The sequence below is a fragment of the Prinia subflava genome, chromosome 1 (genome assembly GCF_021018805.1).
Source record: "Prinia subflava isolate CZ2003 ecotype Zambia chromosome 1, Cam_Psub_1.2, whole genome shotgun sequence".
NCBI lineage: Eukaryota > Metazoa > Chordata > Aves > Passeriformes > Cisticolidae > Prinia > Prinia subflava.
In genome coordinates, this window is record NC_086247.1 from 106269829 (window position 1) to 106288701 (window position 18873).

At 39.2% G+C, this 18873-nt stretch overlaps 1 protein-coding gene across 4 annotated transcripts in view; it reads left to right on the plus strand.

Annotated features, from left to right (window-relative positions):
• ELMO1 (engulfment and cell motility 1) overlaps window positions 1–18873 on the plus strand; it is a 304523-nt gene that overhangs the window by 15980 nt on the left and 269670 nt on the right. For 2 of the 4 annotated variants that reach the window (XM_063406491.1, XM_063406498.1), the window contains exon 1: window positions 12250–12401. The exons of the other annotated variants lie outside the window; for them this stretch is intronic. The gene's annotated coding sequence lies outside the window, so the exon portion shown is untranslated. Of the gene's footprint in view, window positions 1–12249; window positions 12402–18873 lie in introns of those variants that run through there. 4 annotated transcript variants of the gene reach the window in all.

Below are 18873 nucleotides of genomic sequence, written 5' to 3' on the forward strand. Positions count from 1 at the left end.
AACTTACTTGACTTCTACCCTGAAACTTGCAGGGTGTGACTTTACACAAAGCCTCCTTGTCAGAGTAGTTGTAGAAACCTCAGGATAAGTGAGATTCAGGCTGCTTTAGCAATTTGATCAAAGTGTTTAAATAAAAATACTGGTAAGCACTCACTTTAAACATCAAAAACTTCAAAATGCCGATGAAGCACTGTATTTTAGACTCTTTTAGGCAATCCTGTTCTGCTCATGAAAGAGTATTGCTAATGAAGAAGACCTAACAAAACCAAAAAAGGTACTGTGTGTCCATATGGGAGAGTGCTGTGCAGATGGTAGACAAATACAGAGGAACAGTTATAAAATCCTGCTGTAATGAAGAGCTCATCTAAAAAGAAATTTTCACTGCCCAGTAAGGATGGATTACAAATTAATTTTGTGTTTGCTAGGCAGTTGTTTGAAGCTTTAAAATATCCTAAAGCACAAACACATGTTGCTAAGTTTTACTGCAACTGTGAAGTCCACAGGTTGGTTTTTGTCTTTCTATAAACATTTTAAGTTCTACAGGGATGCAGAAGGGAAAGACATGATGGTTCATGAAAATAGGATATTAATTGTTTCCAAATGCTGGCTTGCTTATGAGGTAGAATTTATCTCCAGTTGGAGGAGCCATGTAAATTCAGATGGTCAGGAGCTCTCAAGGCGCCAGATGAGGTCTTAGAGCTGGTCTGATAGTAGGTTCTGCTATAACTTTCCTCAGGCCTCAGTTGGTAGCTTAGTTCTTCTTTTTGACCTGCAGTAGCCAAGGGCCTGATCAGACTGACTTTTCTAGCTGGTGCTGGGAGAAGGCACCTGGGGGACTTATTTTTCCTCCTGGCCAATAGTGCCATGACTTTCTTCTGCTCATAGATGAAATGAGTAGGTGCTGTAAATCAGTATCTCAATTTTTTAAAGTAATTACTTCCCCTTCCCATCTTTAGCAAAAATTTCCTCTTCAGTTTGAACACAGCCTGCTCCCTTGAGTTTGTGTCTCCCCATTCCAATACTTTAGATTCATTAACGATTTTTTTTTTTTGGTGATACTCTTCTACTCTAAGCCCCTCTAGTGTCAAGACTCATGGACTGTTGAAATGTACAGTCACCAACTGAAATATAGCTGTCACTCTTGGCGGTGTTTTAGTCCACTCCAGTCCCAGCTGCCTTTCTTGCTTTAGTCTCTGAGGTTTTATCTTTTCTGCCCTAAGTGTTTAAATTCTCACATGTCCATCTCATTTACAGGTCTTAAAATTAGATTTATTTTCTAAGTCCTTTTTGAGAAGGAATGTGTGGGAATGTGTGTATTAACCATAAAAAAGTAGTCTTTTGGGAACCACATCATTTTACAGTTTGTGTTTCTACCTACTGATATTTCTAACTAGGCCATGCTTTCCTTTCCCCCCTTTCCCCCCACCTCAGGGAACACTATTTGAGGTGAACTTTCTTCCTTTGGGATTTCGAATCCCAGTTAGAGCAGGATTGTTCGTCTTTTACAGACATTAATTCTGGGTTACCGCTTCTGTAGCTGTCCTAAATATTATATGCCTCTTCTGGGTTTGTGGGTTAATGTTAATTTAATGCAATTATTTTCAGCTGCTGTCTATTCCCTTTAAATCCTATACTCTGCTGTGCTACACTAATGAAACACAGCTATTGTGGTGTACTCTGCTTCTCTGCTTACTAAAGGCTGTTGTAATGTGGAAGGCACTAACTGAAAGAGATTCTCCTGTCTGCAGCACATGGAAGTTTGTAAAGGGCTGCGAGTATTTTTGCCCTTCTAAATACATTATTTTGCTTAGTCTTTTGCCACTTCCTCAGATTTGGAATCTCCTTATATCCTATGTGTCTTGGTTTTAAGAAGAAAACCTAAAGTCTTAAAGTAATTTGGTGATGGTAAGGAAGGAGGGAGATAAAAAGACTCAGGTCTGCTGGTTCACCTTTCACTCCAGTGCAGATGCATCCTGAGCATCTCTTACATGTTTTAAGAACCATATGTTCAGGATGGCGGAAGTTTTTACACACAGAGCATCTGGAAGATGTATTTCAGGATATTTGTCGTGGTCAAGCTCTTGGTGGCTTATTGCAACGAGAATCGCTGTGCTCCCGGGGCTGGACTGCTTTCCAGATAAGCTAGAGATGCCCACCTACTTGAAGAGGGTGCAGGATTCAACTTGAAGTCAGCAAGATGACTTCACTGCTGTATCATGTAGGAGGAGAGGATTCACTGCAAGGGAGGCAACATATGTTTAAACTTAAATATCGTATAATTAGCCAAACTGGCAAAGGAAACTGTGAACAACATAAGGAATATGTATTAAGTCCATTTTATGATGTTTAAAGATTTCCCCAGTGTTAGAACCCCCACTCCAATATTAATATTTAAAAAATGTTCTTATCCTACTAATATATACATTTGACTTTGTCAGCAGTAGCTATGTCAGCAAGAGTTGAAGCTTGGTTTGCTCAGTTTCTTCCCCAGGTGTGTTGATACACCTGTTGTGGTGGGGAATAAATTCAGTCTGGGAACCCTTCCAGGCTAAAAATAAATTTTTTCGTTTTATTCAGCTTATTTTTTTGCTTGCTAGAGGCTTGGATCAGTTCCCCATGTCACACCACAAATGTTTTGCCTGATGTGACTGAAGGGCTCTGCTAGAGGGAGGGGATAAAGCAGGAGAGAAGGGGGAAGAAAGGACATGAATGAAAAACTTGGCCCCTGGGAGAAATGCCTCTGTAAATAGATCTATAGGGGAGATCGTAGGCGTCAGTAAAGATGTCGCAAACTTGTGAATGAGAGCAACATGCCACTCTTCCAGCTGTACATATTTTTAAATAATATTAACAGGTTTAACTGTGTGGGTATTCTTCATTATTTAAGTGAAAAGAAGATTTTATTCTTGGCGTGGCAAATCCAAGTAAAATCAGCAAATCAACTCCCCTTTAAGGGTGGTTTTTTTTTTTTTTGTAATTTAACAAACATATTATTCAAGCCTATAGGCTGTTTTTCACCAAAATTAACCAGAGGCAGTCACTGCCTTGGAGATATTGGTCTATTTGGATAAGATCATACGGAATCAGATCATACAGAGTCTGGGAGAGGAGCAGTGTCACCAAGAAACATTTTGGCCACGTTCTGTAAGTGGGTCAGAAGTGGAGTCAGTCACTGAGGCAGGTCTCCTGTGTCTGTTAGGTTTCCTATTCCTAGCCCTGTCACACTGCCAATCTCTTCAGCTTTCTGCAGTAATCTCTTTCATCCCCCAGAGCTGGACCTGGAGCCACCGACACGGGAGAGAGAAGGGGGAAGTTTTGTTTATAAACTTTTTTCTGCGTAGTGTGTGGTGTCTTGAAGTTTGCTGGTTCTGGGTGTGACCTCCGTTTGTCATTTATGTTTGTTGTGGTTGGTGGTGCCAGCAGCAGCTCCTCGCTTCGAGTGCACGCGTGCAAGGTCTTGGGATGAAAATCCTTTAGCAGCGGGATCTGTTAACGCACACTGGCTGAGAGCACTTCTGCTGCCTGCCCTAAACCCCTTGCTATAGTGGTGTTTGAACAGGGTAGCTGTCAAATCCTTCTGTCCTTCGTGCAAACTGTTCCACGGGAGTGCGCGTTACCAACCTTTTGTACCGTAGCCAGACTTGGGAGGAAACAGTGGTTTGTGCATTCTGCAGTAACAGCTTTGCTACCATTTTTGTGCTTCCTTTCATCCTTTTGGATTTTTTTGTTTTTAATGCAAAAAGAAAAGCCTGAAATCTGAACTTTTTTGGAACTCTCTTCATTTTTCATATGGTTTCAGTGGAACCATGCGATACCTCTTTGTGGGTGAAGTGCTGTGAGGGGATGATTCTGTTCAACTTAACTTCATGTTAGACCTTTATGCTCCATTATAAAAGGGTTTTTTCTGTGGCTAGAAGAGTTTTACAGCAACTGTTAAGTGCTGAAGAGCTGGAAAAAACTTTGCAAAAGTCTGGGAAGCAATTTTCATTTGAAGGCTTATGTATAATTAAGAGTTGGACTTGATGAGCCTTGTGGGTCCCTTCCAAACCAATATTCTGTGAATCTGTGTAGTGATGGCCTCTTTGGTAGTCATATACCACCTCATTCTTTGGGGTTGTGACATTTTGTATGAATCACATTTTCATATGGGTCTAATTTTTTTATTAACTTCACTCTACTGTCATCTGTCAGAAAAAGCAAATTATTTCTGAGGTTACTCAGAAAGCTGGCACAGTGAAGTGTTTTATGGAAAAACAAACAAAAAAAGGCCACCCTGTACAGTTGCCAAGAGTGTATCTGCTGTCCTTTTCACTTGGAGTACCACCAAACTGAAGAAAAACTAGTCTCCTATCAAGTAAAGAAAACAAACAAACAATGTCTTATTCTCTCTTATGTTTGCAAGTGATGAGAAAAGGAGAAAGCTGGTATAGGTGGAGGATTTCAGAGTAAGGGGGAAAAGACATTTATTAATAAAACAAAACCGCATTTGTGTGAAGCCCATCTGTGACAGCACTGCTTTTACACTGCCAAAGGAAATCTTGGCTAGTTCTCTCGCAAACTTTATAAAGAAATGTGACACGTTGGACCTCTAGTAGTGAACATACTCTCAAGGCTGAGAGGTTTGCCATAAAAAATGATTGATTTTTGTTTTCCTAACTGCATAACTGTTTGTATTACACTAAACAGCTGATCCTGAATTGCTTCATCATCAGATGAGTCTCCTGAATAGCCATGTTGGTTGTTCTAAAAGTTTTGGAAAGCAGGGTTGTTCTGGTCTATCTTTCTACCATTACAGCTGCATCAGCTGTGATTTCTTACAGCAGTTCTGTCTTAAATTTATATTCTAAGTATCGGATTCCTTCAGTTTTCTATCTTCATCATACACTTTTTCCAGACTACTTAAGGCATCCTTCGTGCTTCTCCTCACTGTACTAATAGTGATTCTAAGCTTGTTGAGTTTTGTTTCATCTTGACTTTGGCTTTCTCTGTGCTACTTCCATGTTTGAAATGACTTACCAAATTCTGTTCCACCACACTTGCCTACTTGTCAGCAAATCTGTAGCAAGAACTCTAGCTCAGAGGTGCTGACAGGAAGCAATCAAATCCAAAACACGATCAAAATATTCTTCATTCGTCACTAGCTTCTTGCTGCATCTTGTCTGTTCCCTTTTGTCATTCAGATTGTCACTCATTTAAAGCAAAAGGCAATTTTCTTTGTAATTTGAATAGCACTCAGCACTTTAGAAGTACTTAATAAATACCAAATCAAATAATTTTTATCCACATAATAGCCTGTTTAACCACAAATCCCGTAGAAGTGTCTTTTATATTGCCTGTCCCTATTTTTTATCCACTTTGCAAAGCAGCAATTACACAGTGCAATCTAGCACTAGAAAAAAAATGCTTTGAATTAGGTACCTCACAGGTAGATTTTCTTATGTTTCTATGGGGGTTTTTGTGGTCATGCTAGTTTTGGGGAGGGTATTTTGGTTGGGTTTTTTGTCTTTGGATTTTTGCTTTTTTATCTATCTATTTATTTATTTATTCCTAATTGATTGTGCCACTTAGATTCAAGATATGTTACCATTACAATAGTGCCTGGATGGCGCCTTATATTACGCAGTTCATTATAGCTGTGAAGCCAGCTGGGTCAGGATGGATAAACTTTGGCCCTTCAAGATAGTTGCTGCTGGGGAACTGATTGATCTCCTTACCCTAATCTTCTGTATAGCTCTGAATCTAGGCATTTACTAAGCATTTCTGCTGCTTTCTAATTAATTTGCTGTTGCTGGCTACTTTTTTTTCCTTCTGCTGGAGCCTGTGTTTGCAAAATTATTCTAAAAAGACTGTGGGGAGGAGCATCAGTCCACACTGAACTGGGAATTTAGGGTACTACAGCTACACCCAAGCTGTGTGGCAGGTGTGTAGCATGGTCACATCTTGGCTGGCCTGTGGAGGGCTGACCTCATTTGTCCTCCACAGGAGTTTTCTTCTATTGGTGTAGCCTCTGAAGGTGATGGACTTATCTCACAGATTAAAGGTGAAATCACAATGTGACTTGGGCTTAGAACTATCTTTAGGTGAAGATCCAGCCAAAAGCTTTAAGAGGCATCTGTGCCTTGTCAGGCCACCTGTGCTAATGGCTACTTCATTCCATGTGAACTTTCTGTATTTCCTCACCACATACGTTTTAACTCTGGAGGAGTCTGTTTCACATGCCATCTCTTTTGGTCAGGGAGTGAATATTCTCCAAGCTTAATCCTAACCAAGGAAGTCACATCAGGAAAGAGAGTCTAGTTTGCTATTGCAATGGCAGTGTAATTCATCTTGTACCTGTTGGTGTGAACCATGAGTATTTGCAAATACTTTGTATTTTGTGCAGCGGACAGTCCTAGTTGCATCTGCTCCATATTGTACTGTATACACCCCATGAGCTCTCTGAGTTATCCAGCTGTGTTTCACCACAGTTTTAGTAGTTATTCCAGGCACATGATGGAATAAAAGGATCCATTTCTCTGGGTTATCGTCTTGCACATATTCAGTAACATTGCATATGCTTATCCTTGTTTCACGCCAGATTTTGTTCCCAGGTACATTTGGTAGGCATAGGATGAATGCTTTTCATGTCACATTTATATTGCTTGCATGTTTGGTGAGAAGTTGTATTTTTTTGACCTTTCCAACCCAAAGTAATTCTCACAAGAACAACTGAGGTTTGGGTTCATGTCACAGGAGAAGATCCTGAATTGTGTTTCTTGCTCTCAAAGTTGAGTAAATTTAAATTATCATGGATCCATTTGAATGCTGATTTTGCTCCTGTATTCTCTTCTTTTTGTATGTTTCTAAAGCTAGCGATTACCTACTAGTTCTTTATTCAGTATTATTGTTCTTGATTTATTAGGTAATCCTGTCTAGTATTGCTGTCTGAGAGAGGCACTGTGAGAATAAATGCATGAAGAGTAGTCAAGCTTTTAATTCTGTAATAATGACCCACATAAGAATTTAGAAGGAAAGAGATTATTTGCATGTATGCAGTTAAAATTATTCAGGAATTATGTGGCTTTGCAAACAGTGTAGAGTACTCAGTTAATGGAGCTGCAGAAAAAAAAAAGCAGCTACATAGCTACAGAATATTTTACTGGTATTAAGAATAAATTTACTATTTCAAGTACATGATTTGACTGAACACCATAAATCTACGATTACACATTTGTGTCTCTAGAAATGTATATACTAATGCTGGGGAGATGTAGCGTGAAATAGGACATAAAATAACAAAGCATAGATGAAGTGTTTAGAATGCCTTTAAGTTAATGAGAGAGACTTATTTAAATTAGATGATACTTCAGAGAATACTGCTCTCTGTTCTAGATTACAAATCTCTGCTATTTAAATATTTTTCTCTGGGGGTTGGTGATAGGAGTGGGAGGAGATGCATTTCTAGTTTCATCTGTATCCTTGAATTAACTATGAAAAGGGGTGGGTTCTTAATTTAACTAGCTTAAGCTAAAATCTTGGTGGAAACATGCTTTGTAGTCTTCTGTACGAGCTTCCACAACTTATTAAAATAAGTGTTTTACTTTCATTAGTTGACCATATTGGGAATGTAGATTTCTCACAACAAGACCAAGATTTCAAATACCAGCTTGCTGTGCATTAGTTCCTGCCACTTTTAATAGCTGAGCCTTCTTGCCTTCTCCTCCACCTTTGGCCACTGTCCCATTTTCCCCCTGGGATAGGGCAAGGCGGTTTTCTCTTTTCCTGTTTGGGTGACCTGAGATGCAGCCCGGTAGAACTTCTTTGCTTGAGTTTTGGGTCTTACCTCAGCCGTGGCTGCTGGTGCTGGCTCTTTTGAGGCCCGCCTCAGGTGGGGTGTTTTCCAGTGAGCTGCATGAAGGACCTGGCTTACAGAACAGTTTCTGTGGCTTTGCTGTGGAGTGGTGGATCTTGTGGGAAGATGACTTTAGTACATGTCCAGCTGTAGTTGTGCACTGCCAGCTGTTCAGAGCTGCAAGCCAGAGTCCTCCTGCCTTTCACAAATAAGTTTGTAAGCTGCTGTCTGCCTCTCACACAGAGAGAACTCAGTTGTCTTGGTGAAGGGTTGTAGATAGGACTCCTATATACATGAGGAAGCTTTGCCCACAGAAGAGTCAGCACACTTCTTATGCCCTCCAAAAACCTTCTGCAAAGCTGACATCATTAAACCACAAATTTGGTGAGGGAGGCACATTTTATTTGTCTGAAGTTGAGAAAGCTACATGAAATCAAATTTAACAAGATGTATCATCCCAACTGTAAGCAAATATCGATCTTGACAGTAGTAGATAAAAGATCAGATGTCAATATGAAATCTTTCCTTTGGATTTAAGGGACAGTAAAACTGAGAGGTCTGGTTGAGACTTTGAATCTGGTTTTTTTTGCTGCAAGCTCAAAAATAAATATTTGATTTCCAGTAGATAGGAAACATTGAATCTGATATTCAGTTTATCTGAATTCATTTTCTTAAATGTATAGAAGTGAGGTATTGGTGTGTTATAAGGGAATTTATAGGTCACCAGCAACTCATCAGTAATCTCAATCTTTTATGCTAAGTACAAGATAGTTTATCTTCTTTGAGAAAGCTACCTATGCATTTAGCATATGCTGAGGGTTTGTCTACATAGGAACACTTGGAAGAATTAATCCAGACTAAGATATGCTTTGAAAGTGGATTAAATTACATAGTACTCCTTTACAAGGACATTAAGCAGAATTTAAGTGGCTTTAGTTTTAGTTTCTTTACTTCCTTAGTTAAGTACATTAAATCAAATTAAAGGCATTTAAATTTTACTCATATGCTTGGTGAAGTTTAATGTAATCTTATTAACCTGCTTTTAGTAATGTTTATCTGCATTTTACTTTCATTTTTTTCTTGTAAGCAAATTGGAGGAATGTTCAAACAAGCAGAAGTCAATATTAGCCAGCAGAAGTCAATATTAGTCAGTATTAGAGTACAAGATATAAAAAGCTATGAATGCCCATTCATCGTTTTTATATCTTGTGCACTAACATTCTGAGGCTGACCAACCTTGTCTCTCCACTTTCAGATTCTACCCTTCTTCTAATTCTCACATGCCTTATTTGCAAATTGTCAGTAATGATTTTTATATCCTCAAAGAGCTCTCCATATGAGAAATGCTAAACAATGGCTGTGGTGGTATTTGATTAACATCCAGATGGAAATCTGAAGTTTGGCTTTGTTCATTACAGTAAAGGTGAGGGCTGAGTTGGGGAAAATGAATGATTTACAGGAACTTTACCTATGAGTATAGTTATTTTTTCTGTGAAATTATGTCAGACACAAACAAACTGTTGTTTTAATGTTACACAGAGTTCAAGCATCTACATCTGCTTTTGATGCACCTGGCTTGGCATCTCTGTGTGAGATAAAATGTTGCTCTGTCTTTTGTAGAGCCTAAGACACCTTAATCAACAGATGTTAAACATGAGGTTTTGTATCCTTTACAGAAATGGAGACAAAATGTGACAGAAACATTGCTCTGACTGACCAGGGGCTAAAGTTATAAAAGTTGATTTGCAAAATTGCAGCAGCAGCAGCCTTGGACCTTTTAAAATATACTGCTTTTTTTCACTGTTTGAGGCTGGTTATAAGTCCAGTGACATAGGGTACTTGAGAATAGTAAATATTGTTATGCACAAATATGAATGAATGCCTCAGAAGCTTAATGCTGAATTACTCATGTTGGCATTACAGTATGAGGGTTGTATAATGCTGCTGTCTGAGGAGATAGTGATTGTAAGTGCTGCTTCTGAATATGCAGAATGGTGATCTCTGGTATTTGTGTTATTCCTGTACGTGGCAGCATCTAGCAGTGGACACTTGTAACATCTGATGACCTAAATTGCCAAATGATGCTTTTACACTCAAATCCATAAGAAATCAACCTTTTCCTCTCCCACCCACAGCCCTGTTGAGAAGTGAAGTGTACTGAGATGCAAAAAGTATGTCAAATATGCATTTAAATGCCTTGCTTCTCTGACGTTTCATTTGATATGTGCTACATGTGACTTTGAAGCATAATAGCACATTGTCCTAAACTCATGGAGTTAGTCAGTGTTTGATCTCTTCAACTGAACAAATGAATTGTTTTAATGCTTTTTAATGACCTTTTAAACAGCTGAATTGATTTTGTACATTTTTAAAGGGAAAAACCAGGACATAGCTGAGTCTTCTTTTTCTTTTGGATTTGGGCAAAGTAATCACAGACTTAATCACAGAATAAGTTGAAAGGGACCCACAAGGATCACTGAGTCCAAAAGTTATCAACAGTTTTGGAAATTAAGATCCTTAAAATACACACATTCTAGTGATAGAATTGGAGGAGTTGGAACTATTTACCTGCTGATGTTCACAAAACTTCTAGATGGTGCACCTTAAAGGCAGAAGCTTATGGTTTTGCTTACTGAAGTCTATTTCCTCTGAATATAGCACAGGTGAGGGAGAAGGAAAGAATACAAAAAATATACTTAGCAAATACTGGCTTGTGCTAATAGCCTTTCTTGTCACCTTCTGGCAGCATTTTTGAAGTACAGCATTTTGAAGGTTTTAAACCAGAAGGCATCAGCTGTGGGTATAGGTAAGTCTTGAATATAAGTAGGTAGTTTGATAGGTAGTTTGAATATAAGTAGATCAAACATGCTCTGTACTTAGCCAGCATTTTTGAAATATTGCTAAAATTAGCTCTGTACAGATCTGCAGCTGAAGTGAAGGTTAACTCTGTTGGATAGGTCTGAAATAATATTCTTACCCTAAGATTGTTTTTAATATTAACCTTGCTTTTGCTTCCTGCTCTCCCACCCACGTTTTTGAAATAATGCTACATCTTGAGCTAACAATTTGGCTATTATCCCTTGCTTATGGCTCCTGGTTCTACAGTTAGGTAAGAGTATGAGCAAAATGTAAATTCTTTGGTAACTTGGTAGAAGATACTATTTCATCACAATTGCTATTTAATTTTTGCAAAAGAACCTCCCACGCTGAATGTTCTTTTGAGTTATTTGCGGTTGATTTTTCATGAATAAAATTCTTAGTCATCTTCAGAATCTATGCAATATTTTTAAGAAATAAAGATTTTGCACATTTCAGTGGTTCATTGGTCTCCTTTTGCACCTCTCTTCACTCCTTGCTTTGTGTGTAAGAAGCTGCTCTTCTGCCTGTAGCACTAGCCTTGAAATCTGTGAGTTAACTGGTGAAATCCTTCCCTCATGGAAACCAACAGCAAAGAAATTTGCATTCATTTTCTACTTTAAGCCTTGACATTGACTTTCTGTGTGACCTTGGTGTGAAGATCTTATCAGCAGAATTTATGCAGAAAGTCTGCACCTTGTTCTGCAGAACAGCAATGTACCATGGGCATGTGGCAAAGTTTTATACGAGCAAATGATACTTGGCAGTTCATGTTTTCCTCCTCCTATGTGGCAGAATTCCTGAGGATGTGTGAGGTCCATTCATATTTTGTCAAAATAAAGATAACCTATCAAAGCAAGATGTGTCTTCACCTCGGCTGAAGTCTTGCCTTGAACCTCTGCCGCAGAGCTGCACATCTTACATAGTTTATATCATGTACAATCTTGGATAAGTAATTTTGTGGAGGGGAGCAGAGTACTAGAATGTTGTGCAAATTGGCCCTTGCTGCAGTGAACAGAAGCCCATAGAGGAATCACAACACTTTTTTGTACCTGGGTAAGGATATATATTTACATATCTAATAGTATATGCCAATAATATGTAAATGGGAAAGCTTCAGGACATCCTCATGAAGGATTTTGGGGTCACTAGAAGTTACCAGTGAAACAGCTTCCATGGCTTTATTGCAAATATCCACTCTTAATGCTATTCTAAAAGCTTGAGCTCATGAATTAGAGAATAGTTGGGGTTGTAAAGAACCTTAAGGACCATCAAGTTCCAATCCCCCTGCCATGGGCAGGTACACCTTTCGCTACACCAGGCTGCTCAAAGCCCTACCCAAGCTGGCCTTGAGCACTGCTAGGGATGGGGCACTCATAGCATGTCCAGTGTCTCACTACTCAAAGATATTTTTCCTAATGTCTACTCTAGACCTACCCTCTTTCAGTTTAAAGCCATTACTCCTTGTCTTGTCACAATATGCCTTCCCCATCTTTCTTGTTGGCCCCGTTTAGGTACTGGAAGGCTGCTCTAAGGTCTTCACAGAGCCTTCTCTTCTCCAGGGTGATACGACCCAACTCTCAGCCTGCAGGAGAGGTGTTTCATCCCTCTGATCATCTTTGTGGCCCTCCTTTGGACCTGCTCCAACCAGTCTTAAGGATCCTGCCCTTTGGGAAAAAAGGGAAATAAGGAAGACCTTGGGAAGCACCAGCTAGTAAGTCTCACCTTTGTGCCTTGCAAGATCATGGGGCAAATCTTCCTGGAAAGGGTGCTAAGGTACATGGAAAGTAAGGAGCTGATTGATGAGGGCCAGCATGGCTTCACTAAGGGTAATTTGTGTGTGGCAAATTTGGTGGCCCTCTACAAAGTGGTTACAGCACTGGTGGATAAGGGAAGAGCAAATGACATCAAATCTGCCTGGACTTGTGCAGACATTTGACACTGTCCAGCACAGTATCCTTGTCTCTAGCTGGAGAGACATGGATTTGATTGATGGACCAGCTTGTGGATAATGAATTGTGTGCAAAATCACAGTCAGAGAGCTGTGGTCAACAGCTCAGTGTCCTAGTGGAGATCAGTGATGAGTGGCATTCCTCAGGGATCGTTAATGGGACCAGCACTGTTTAACGCCTTTGTCAGTGATATGGACCATGAGATTGAGTGTATACAGCAAGTTTGCTGAGGACACCAAGCTATGTAGGGAGGTTGACAGGCTGGACAGAAGGGATGGCGTGCAGAAAGATGTGGTCAAGTAGAGAGATATGCCTGTTGGTCTTGGTCTTGTTAAACCTGCTGTTGTTGGGTTTGGCCCATCTATCCAACCTCTCCAGGTTTCTCTGCAGAGCACTCCTACCCTCCAGCAGATCTACACTCTCCCTGCCCCCAGCTTGGTGTCACTTTCAAATTTGCTAGATTTGATAGACTTGATCCCCTCAATCCAGGTCATCCATGATGATATTAAACTGGACTGGGCTCCACAGAGAGAGATCCCTGGGGGCACCACTGGCCACCAGCTGGATGCAGCACCATTCCCCCCCACTCTCTGGCCTGGCCATCCAGACAGTTCTTAACCCACCAAAGAGTGCACCTGTCCAAGCCACGGGCTGACAGCTTTTCCAGAAGTGTGCTGTGGGAGATGGACTGAGTTTCCCCTCCCCCAGCAGCTTTAGTTTAAAGCCCTCTGCACCAGCTTGGCAAGCCTGTCAGGCTAAATGACTACCTTAAAAAAAGTTTGTTTGGGGGGGGTAGTAACTCTCATTAGTCTAATTGCTGTAGCTGTAGAAGGTAAACAATTTAAGTTGCAAGAAAGTGTTTTATGTCATGAAGTGCAAGCAGCAGACTTGAAAGCTAAATTCAAGTTAGAGAACACATGCTTTGAACTTGCTTAGGTCTGTATCAGTCTGACAGAAAAGCATAGCTGATAGCTGCAGAGCAAAGAGCGTGATGGAAAACTAAAAGAAAGAAGGTGGCTGTTGTGTATGGGAAGGAGTGAGTCAATAACATATGGTTTGTAAAACATGAAGACATTTTATGATGTGCAATAAAGTTACTGTCTCTCAATCTCATCTTTTGTTATGTATTAAAGTTATGATCTAAGACTTGTTTCTAGAAGGCTGATGGTAGGGTGGGGGTGTGAGGGATTTTTTGTGTTTGTTTTTTATTTCTTTTTTTTAAGTCTCCACTGATAAATTTTTTTCTTGTTACCCATGTGAGTTTGTGCTGGTGCAACTGTGTGCATTTAGCAATAGTTCATTTAAAATTACCATCTAAAACTAATTAATGAAACAATATCTATCTTTTTTTTAAAAGCAGGAATTAGTAGTGAAGACACTTAGTAGTGAAGACAATGAATATCAACTGAGAAAAGCAGTTCTTGATTTATATTTAGATACTGGGGTACCAAACTTCAAGGTTAAGTGCCTTTAGAATAAACCTGTTACAGAAGGTAATATTGATTTGAAACAGGCATTTAGAAAAACGTAAAATTACAATTTTGAGTGTTGCTGCAGCTACATTTACTATTTGGTTGAGCCTCAGAAAAACTCATAAAGATCCAGCTAATTGGGAAGGCATGCCTTAATGCTTCGCAGTGCAGTGTGTCTGTTATGAGGGGATGTCTGCCATATTTGGGCTCTTTCCTAATGCACAGCTTGTATTCCAAGGTCACTGTCAAATCATGGACCTTCTTGAGAGGTATAGCTGTGACATGTGCACAGCATGTTTAATTACTTTATTAAATGCCGTTTTATTTTGGAAGGGGTGTGTTTCTTCTTAGACTCCTGACTGATTTGCTAGTCTTACTGCAAGGGGAATATCCAAGTGATTTTACCCTATGCTCCAGTAGGGAACATAACAGAACTAATATGAGCTATACTTGCTTCCAAAAGGATAGAATGGAGCTGTGTAAACTTGGTAAATAAAAGTTCAAATAAAATCACAGTGGCTTTAATTTGAATTTCCTTTTTGATTATAAACTTACAAATTTCCAGTCTAAAATAACCTTTAGTTTGAAGTGAGGTTTGTGTTTATGATATAACAAGGAAGTGTTATTCCATCTGATGCAAATTATTTTACTGTTGAAGTTTTCTTTGTAAATAAAAGGAAGAAAACCTTTTTTCTTGATATAAAAAGCCAATTACTGTGTTATTGGGAAAGGGCTTTAATGACTCTAGCTTACCTAATGATAGCATTATCAAATAAAACCCCATTCACAGATAGGGTGATCTATAGGGCGATTTTTGTTTTTATCCTGAATTGTCTTTGAAACTGTTTTAATTTCAAATTATTTGTGGTGCAGTATTTGTTGGGTGGAAATTTAGTTGGATTTTTAATTAATTTCTTCTTTTTTGTTTGTTTTTTAGTTCAATATGAAAACATTTCACCAAGTTTTATTTTTGTTTTGATGAGGCAAGATTTTTTTTTGCCAAGTCCCTGTAAAAAGTTTAGCTAATATTGTAGTTTAGGTGCTAATGTGAACTTACTGTGTCAGATTTATAAGTAACCTTTAAAAATAAGCATATGAATAAAAAAAAATTCTGACAAAAGTCCAACTTCTTAAATGCTGAAGTTGCAGGGGTTTTCTTTAAATGACAGAGAGATTGGGTAAGGCTGGGACTGAATTTGTTTTATTTTCAGATTGTGGTATGTTGCAGTTTCGTTTTAATGGCAGAGGCTGGAAGAAGCAAATTAATTGCTGTTGTGGTGTAGAGGCACGTCGAAGCTTGAGGAATTACGGAGTTTGTGTTGTGCTGCACTGGAGTGATGAAGTACAGATAACAGGCCACAGCTGTAGCCACAAATTAGGCATCTCAATTTGATGCTGAAAGTATTGCATTAGAATTGCTTTTCTAGGATTACCATGTGGAAAGTCTGATGAATAAAACCAGAGCTGAAATAGGGATCTAAAAATCCTTGCTGCTGCTGCTGCAAAAAGCTTTTTGGGACTTCATTGTTGTGAAACAAAGGTGACAACTTCACTAAAGCAAGTGCAGCGCTTACTGGTCTTCAAGAAATGCCACTGGATTTTGAATCTTTAGCAGTTCTTAAAGAACTAGAGTTCTCAGTGATTCCTTCACCTTACAGCCAGCATGGCTTGGGGAAGGATGAGAGCTATGATCTCATGCATGGTCTCACAGCATATGTTTTTACACATTCTCCAACACGAGTTGGGAGCACAGGGTTTATCAGGAGGTGTTTCTGGAAGTTGCATAAACTTTGATCCAACTGAAGTACTGTGCAGAGGCCTTCCTACAGGGGAAAGATCCAGCGAGGAGGTAGAGCACCAGCTCATGAACTCTTGTGGGCACAGGAAACTTCAGCATACAGGTATTGCTCTGTGTAGCTGCCCTATTGCTGTGGGAATATTAATGCTCCAGGTATTTCCAGGCACAGGATAGTTGCAATGTAGTAACAGATCTTATTTAACTTACAAGAATAATACTGAGCAGTGATAGTTTTATGAGCAGGAATGTTAAAAACAACCCCAAATTTACAGGCCTGTCCTGTGTTCAGGTTGGCTGTCACACATGCTTATGATACATTCACAGATGGTCCAAGAGCAAGAAGATCAACTGGGGTGAAGTGGCTGAAGCTGTCACAGCTGTTTCGTAGTTTTGTGTCCTATAAAGTTATTTGGGGCATTGAATTCTTATAAAACCAAGAGATAGCTATGGCCAGGCAAGATCTGCATGCAAACTGTGCTTGTCCCAGAAAACCAAATCCTGTATAGGGCTGGAACCAAGAAGATGCTGAGTAATAAAAGACTGTGCAAAGCGTCCCCCTCCCCTTCCTCAAATGTTCTCATCCAGTGAGTGTAGCTCTATCCTGACCTGCAACATCCTGTTCATTGTTTTTGTGCTAGGAGTTTCCTGAATGCCCCATGGAAAATGTGACACACTTTAAAATTTAGAACAAATATCTTCTGCAATGGGGCACAACCAAAAGGATAAAACCTTGTTCTGCATTGTGACTTTAATCCAGATTTGCATTCTAGAGAACACTGCTTGCTGAAGTGTCTGAAACATAAGATATTGACATGTAAATCCAGTTGTTCCTTGGATTTGAGAATTTATTTATGCAAAACTTGGAATTGATAAATCTCTGGCCTTTTTGAAGGATTCTTCCTTTTTTCTTGCTGATATTTTAATGTTTTTCAAAGGCATGTGGCATTTTATTTGGTTGACAGATGACCAATTGATGTTTATGTACAGTAGCTGAGGCTGTGTTACATTTCAGATGTAGTATTTTACTGTTTGCTTCAGCCTACTTTTGTGACTTTCAAAATTCCCATATAGTCCCTCAAATCTGTAAATCCACATTTTTGCGAGAGGAAGTAAGATAGATGACAATTCTAACATTTGATGTATAAGGGTTTTGTGATGGATTGTTTTCTTCTAACTCCTCTGTTCATACTTACTTTCATAATCTTGAAAAGCAAAAACATTAGTAAATCAAAGTGGGTTAAAGATCAGACACGTGGTTTTATTTTAATAAGAGATAAAGCTGAAACCTTACTGAGTGTACATTGTTCAGCACTTGTTCTCTGGGGCATATGAATCAGTCCCTTCATTACTGGTCTGGAAGCATTTCCTTTTGTGGTTACCATGTATTTTGATTAGAAAAACCAATGCATGATAATACTTGGTGCATTACTTTTGGTGCTTATACTCATGTGCAAAGTTGATATTAAAAAAAAACAAACAACAAAACAAAACAAAAAAATGAGCCTTTTGTGGCCATGTGAAGTTTTGATTTCATGGAGTGAGTTTGCTTGCTTGATTTATATGTGTTAGCAGGAAGGGGATTTTGAAAGAAGGCGTAGTGAGCCTGCAAGCTTGAGAAAGAGCTATAATTTGCATGGTTACATCTTGTGTATCTGAGACATGATTTCCCAAAGGCTGCAGGGTGAAGTGTGCTTTGGGGACTGTTTGCTCTGTGAGTGTTGAGGAAGACAGCAGGAAATGTATGTTTCTTCTAGCTTTTTCTCACTGCTGATTGTTAGTATTTGGGACAGTATCCCCTGAAGAGGGCAAGGTCAGAACCTGGTGGAAGAGAGAGTGTCATAAATAAGAGAATTAAAAATTTTAGACCCATCCTCTCATCCCCCCTGCTGCCATACCAGAACAACTGCTCTCCCTTCCGTGTCTCTTTATCAGTATTGTTGAAAGAGCCTGCTAAATGAAGAAACCAGGTTTTTTTTTGAACTTTTAACCTTCCCAAAAGCTACTGTACTTGGCTTCTGCAGAGCATCAGTTGTTTCAATCTGACATTAAAAAAAATACAGGAAGAATGAAATATCACTGTGCACTTCGGGATTTTCCAAATTGGCAGTGAAGGTCTTGCTTCCCCATGCTTTAACAGCCTGAAAAGTGCAGAGAGACATAGGTGAGGGTTGAAATGTGTCTGTTGCATCTCAGTTGGGATGTACTTTGGCTGAGATGAAAGTTCAGCAGTTGGTACAAAATCTCCACCTGGAAAAAATGGTTGGCATGTGTGTGAATGTAATCTCTTCGAGGAAGTGGAATATGACTTAAAGAATGGGTCATGTAAAAGGAAATAAAACACTGCCAGAAAAGAAAAGGAGAAAAAAAGTCAAAGGTGAGAGAGATTAGTTGTACAGCCTAGGCTAAATGTATTATGCTTAGATTTCTCCTATGAGCGAATGTCCTTTTGAAAAATAAACAAATATTTCTCCTCTTCATCCTTGTTAAAAAGGACATGGTAAAACTCCTGACAGTTGCTATTCTTTCTAAGAGTTGATCATGTGAAAATTTCATGTACTAAAAGCAAAGAAAGCACATTAAAGTCTAATCCACGCTTACTCTAGTGGGTCTTAAAACTGTCATCGCTTTGAAGTCACGCAAAAGCAAAAATAGGATCTTAAATACAAATGCTTTCTGTCTCCAGTGACTTTTAATGCACGTATTGGAAGTCAATAATTAAAAAATCTGAAAGCGGCTCAAGGTCAAATCATGCCTTAGTTGGCATTTAATCTAAAAGTGCTTGAAAATTACCTTTCAGGGGTATCATTACTGTCTTTGTCATCTGTATAGAAATGTAATATATTCTTGGAAACTTGGAAATTTATAGGGCCGCAGTTAGCCAGCAGAGTCCTTCCTTCTCACACACAGCCTAATAGCTGTGCTGGATACGTCAGGGTGTGTGTGGCAGCTCAAAAGGAAAATGTG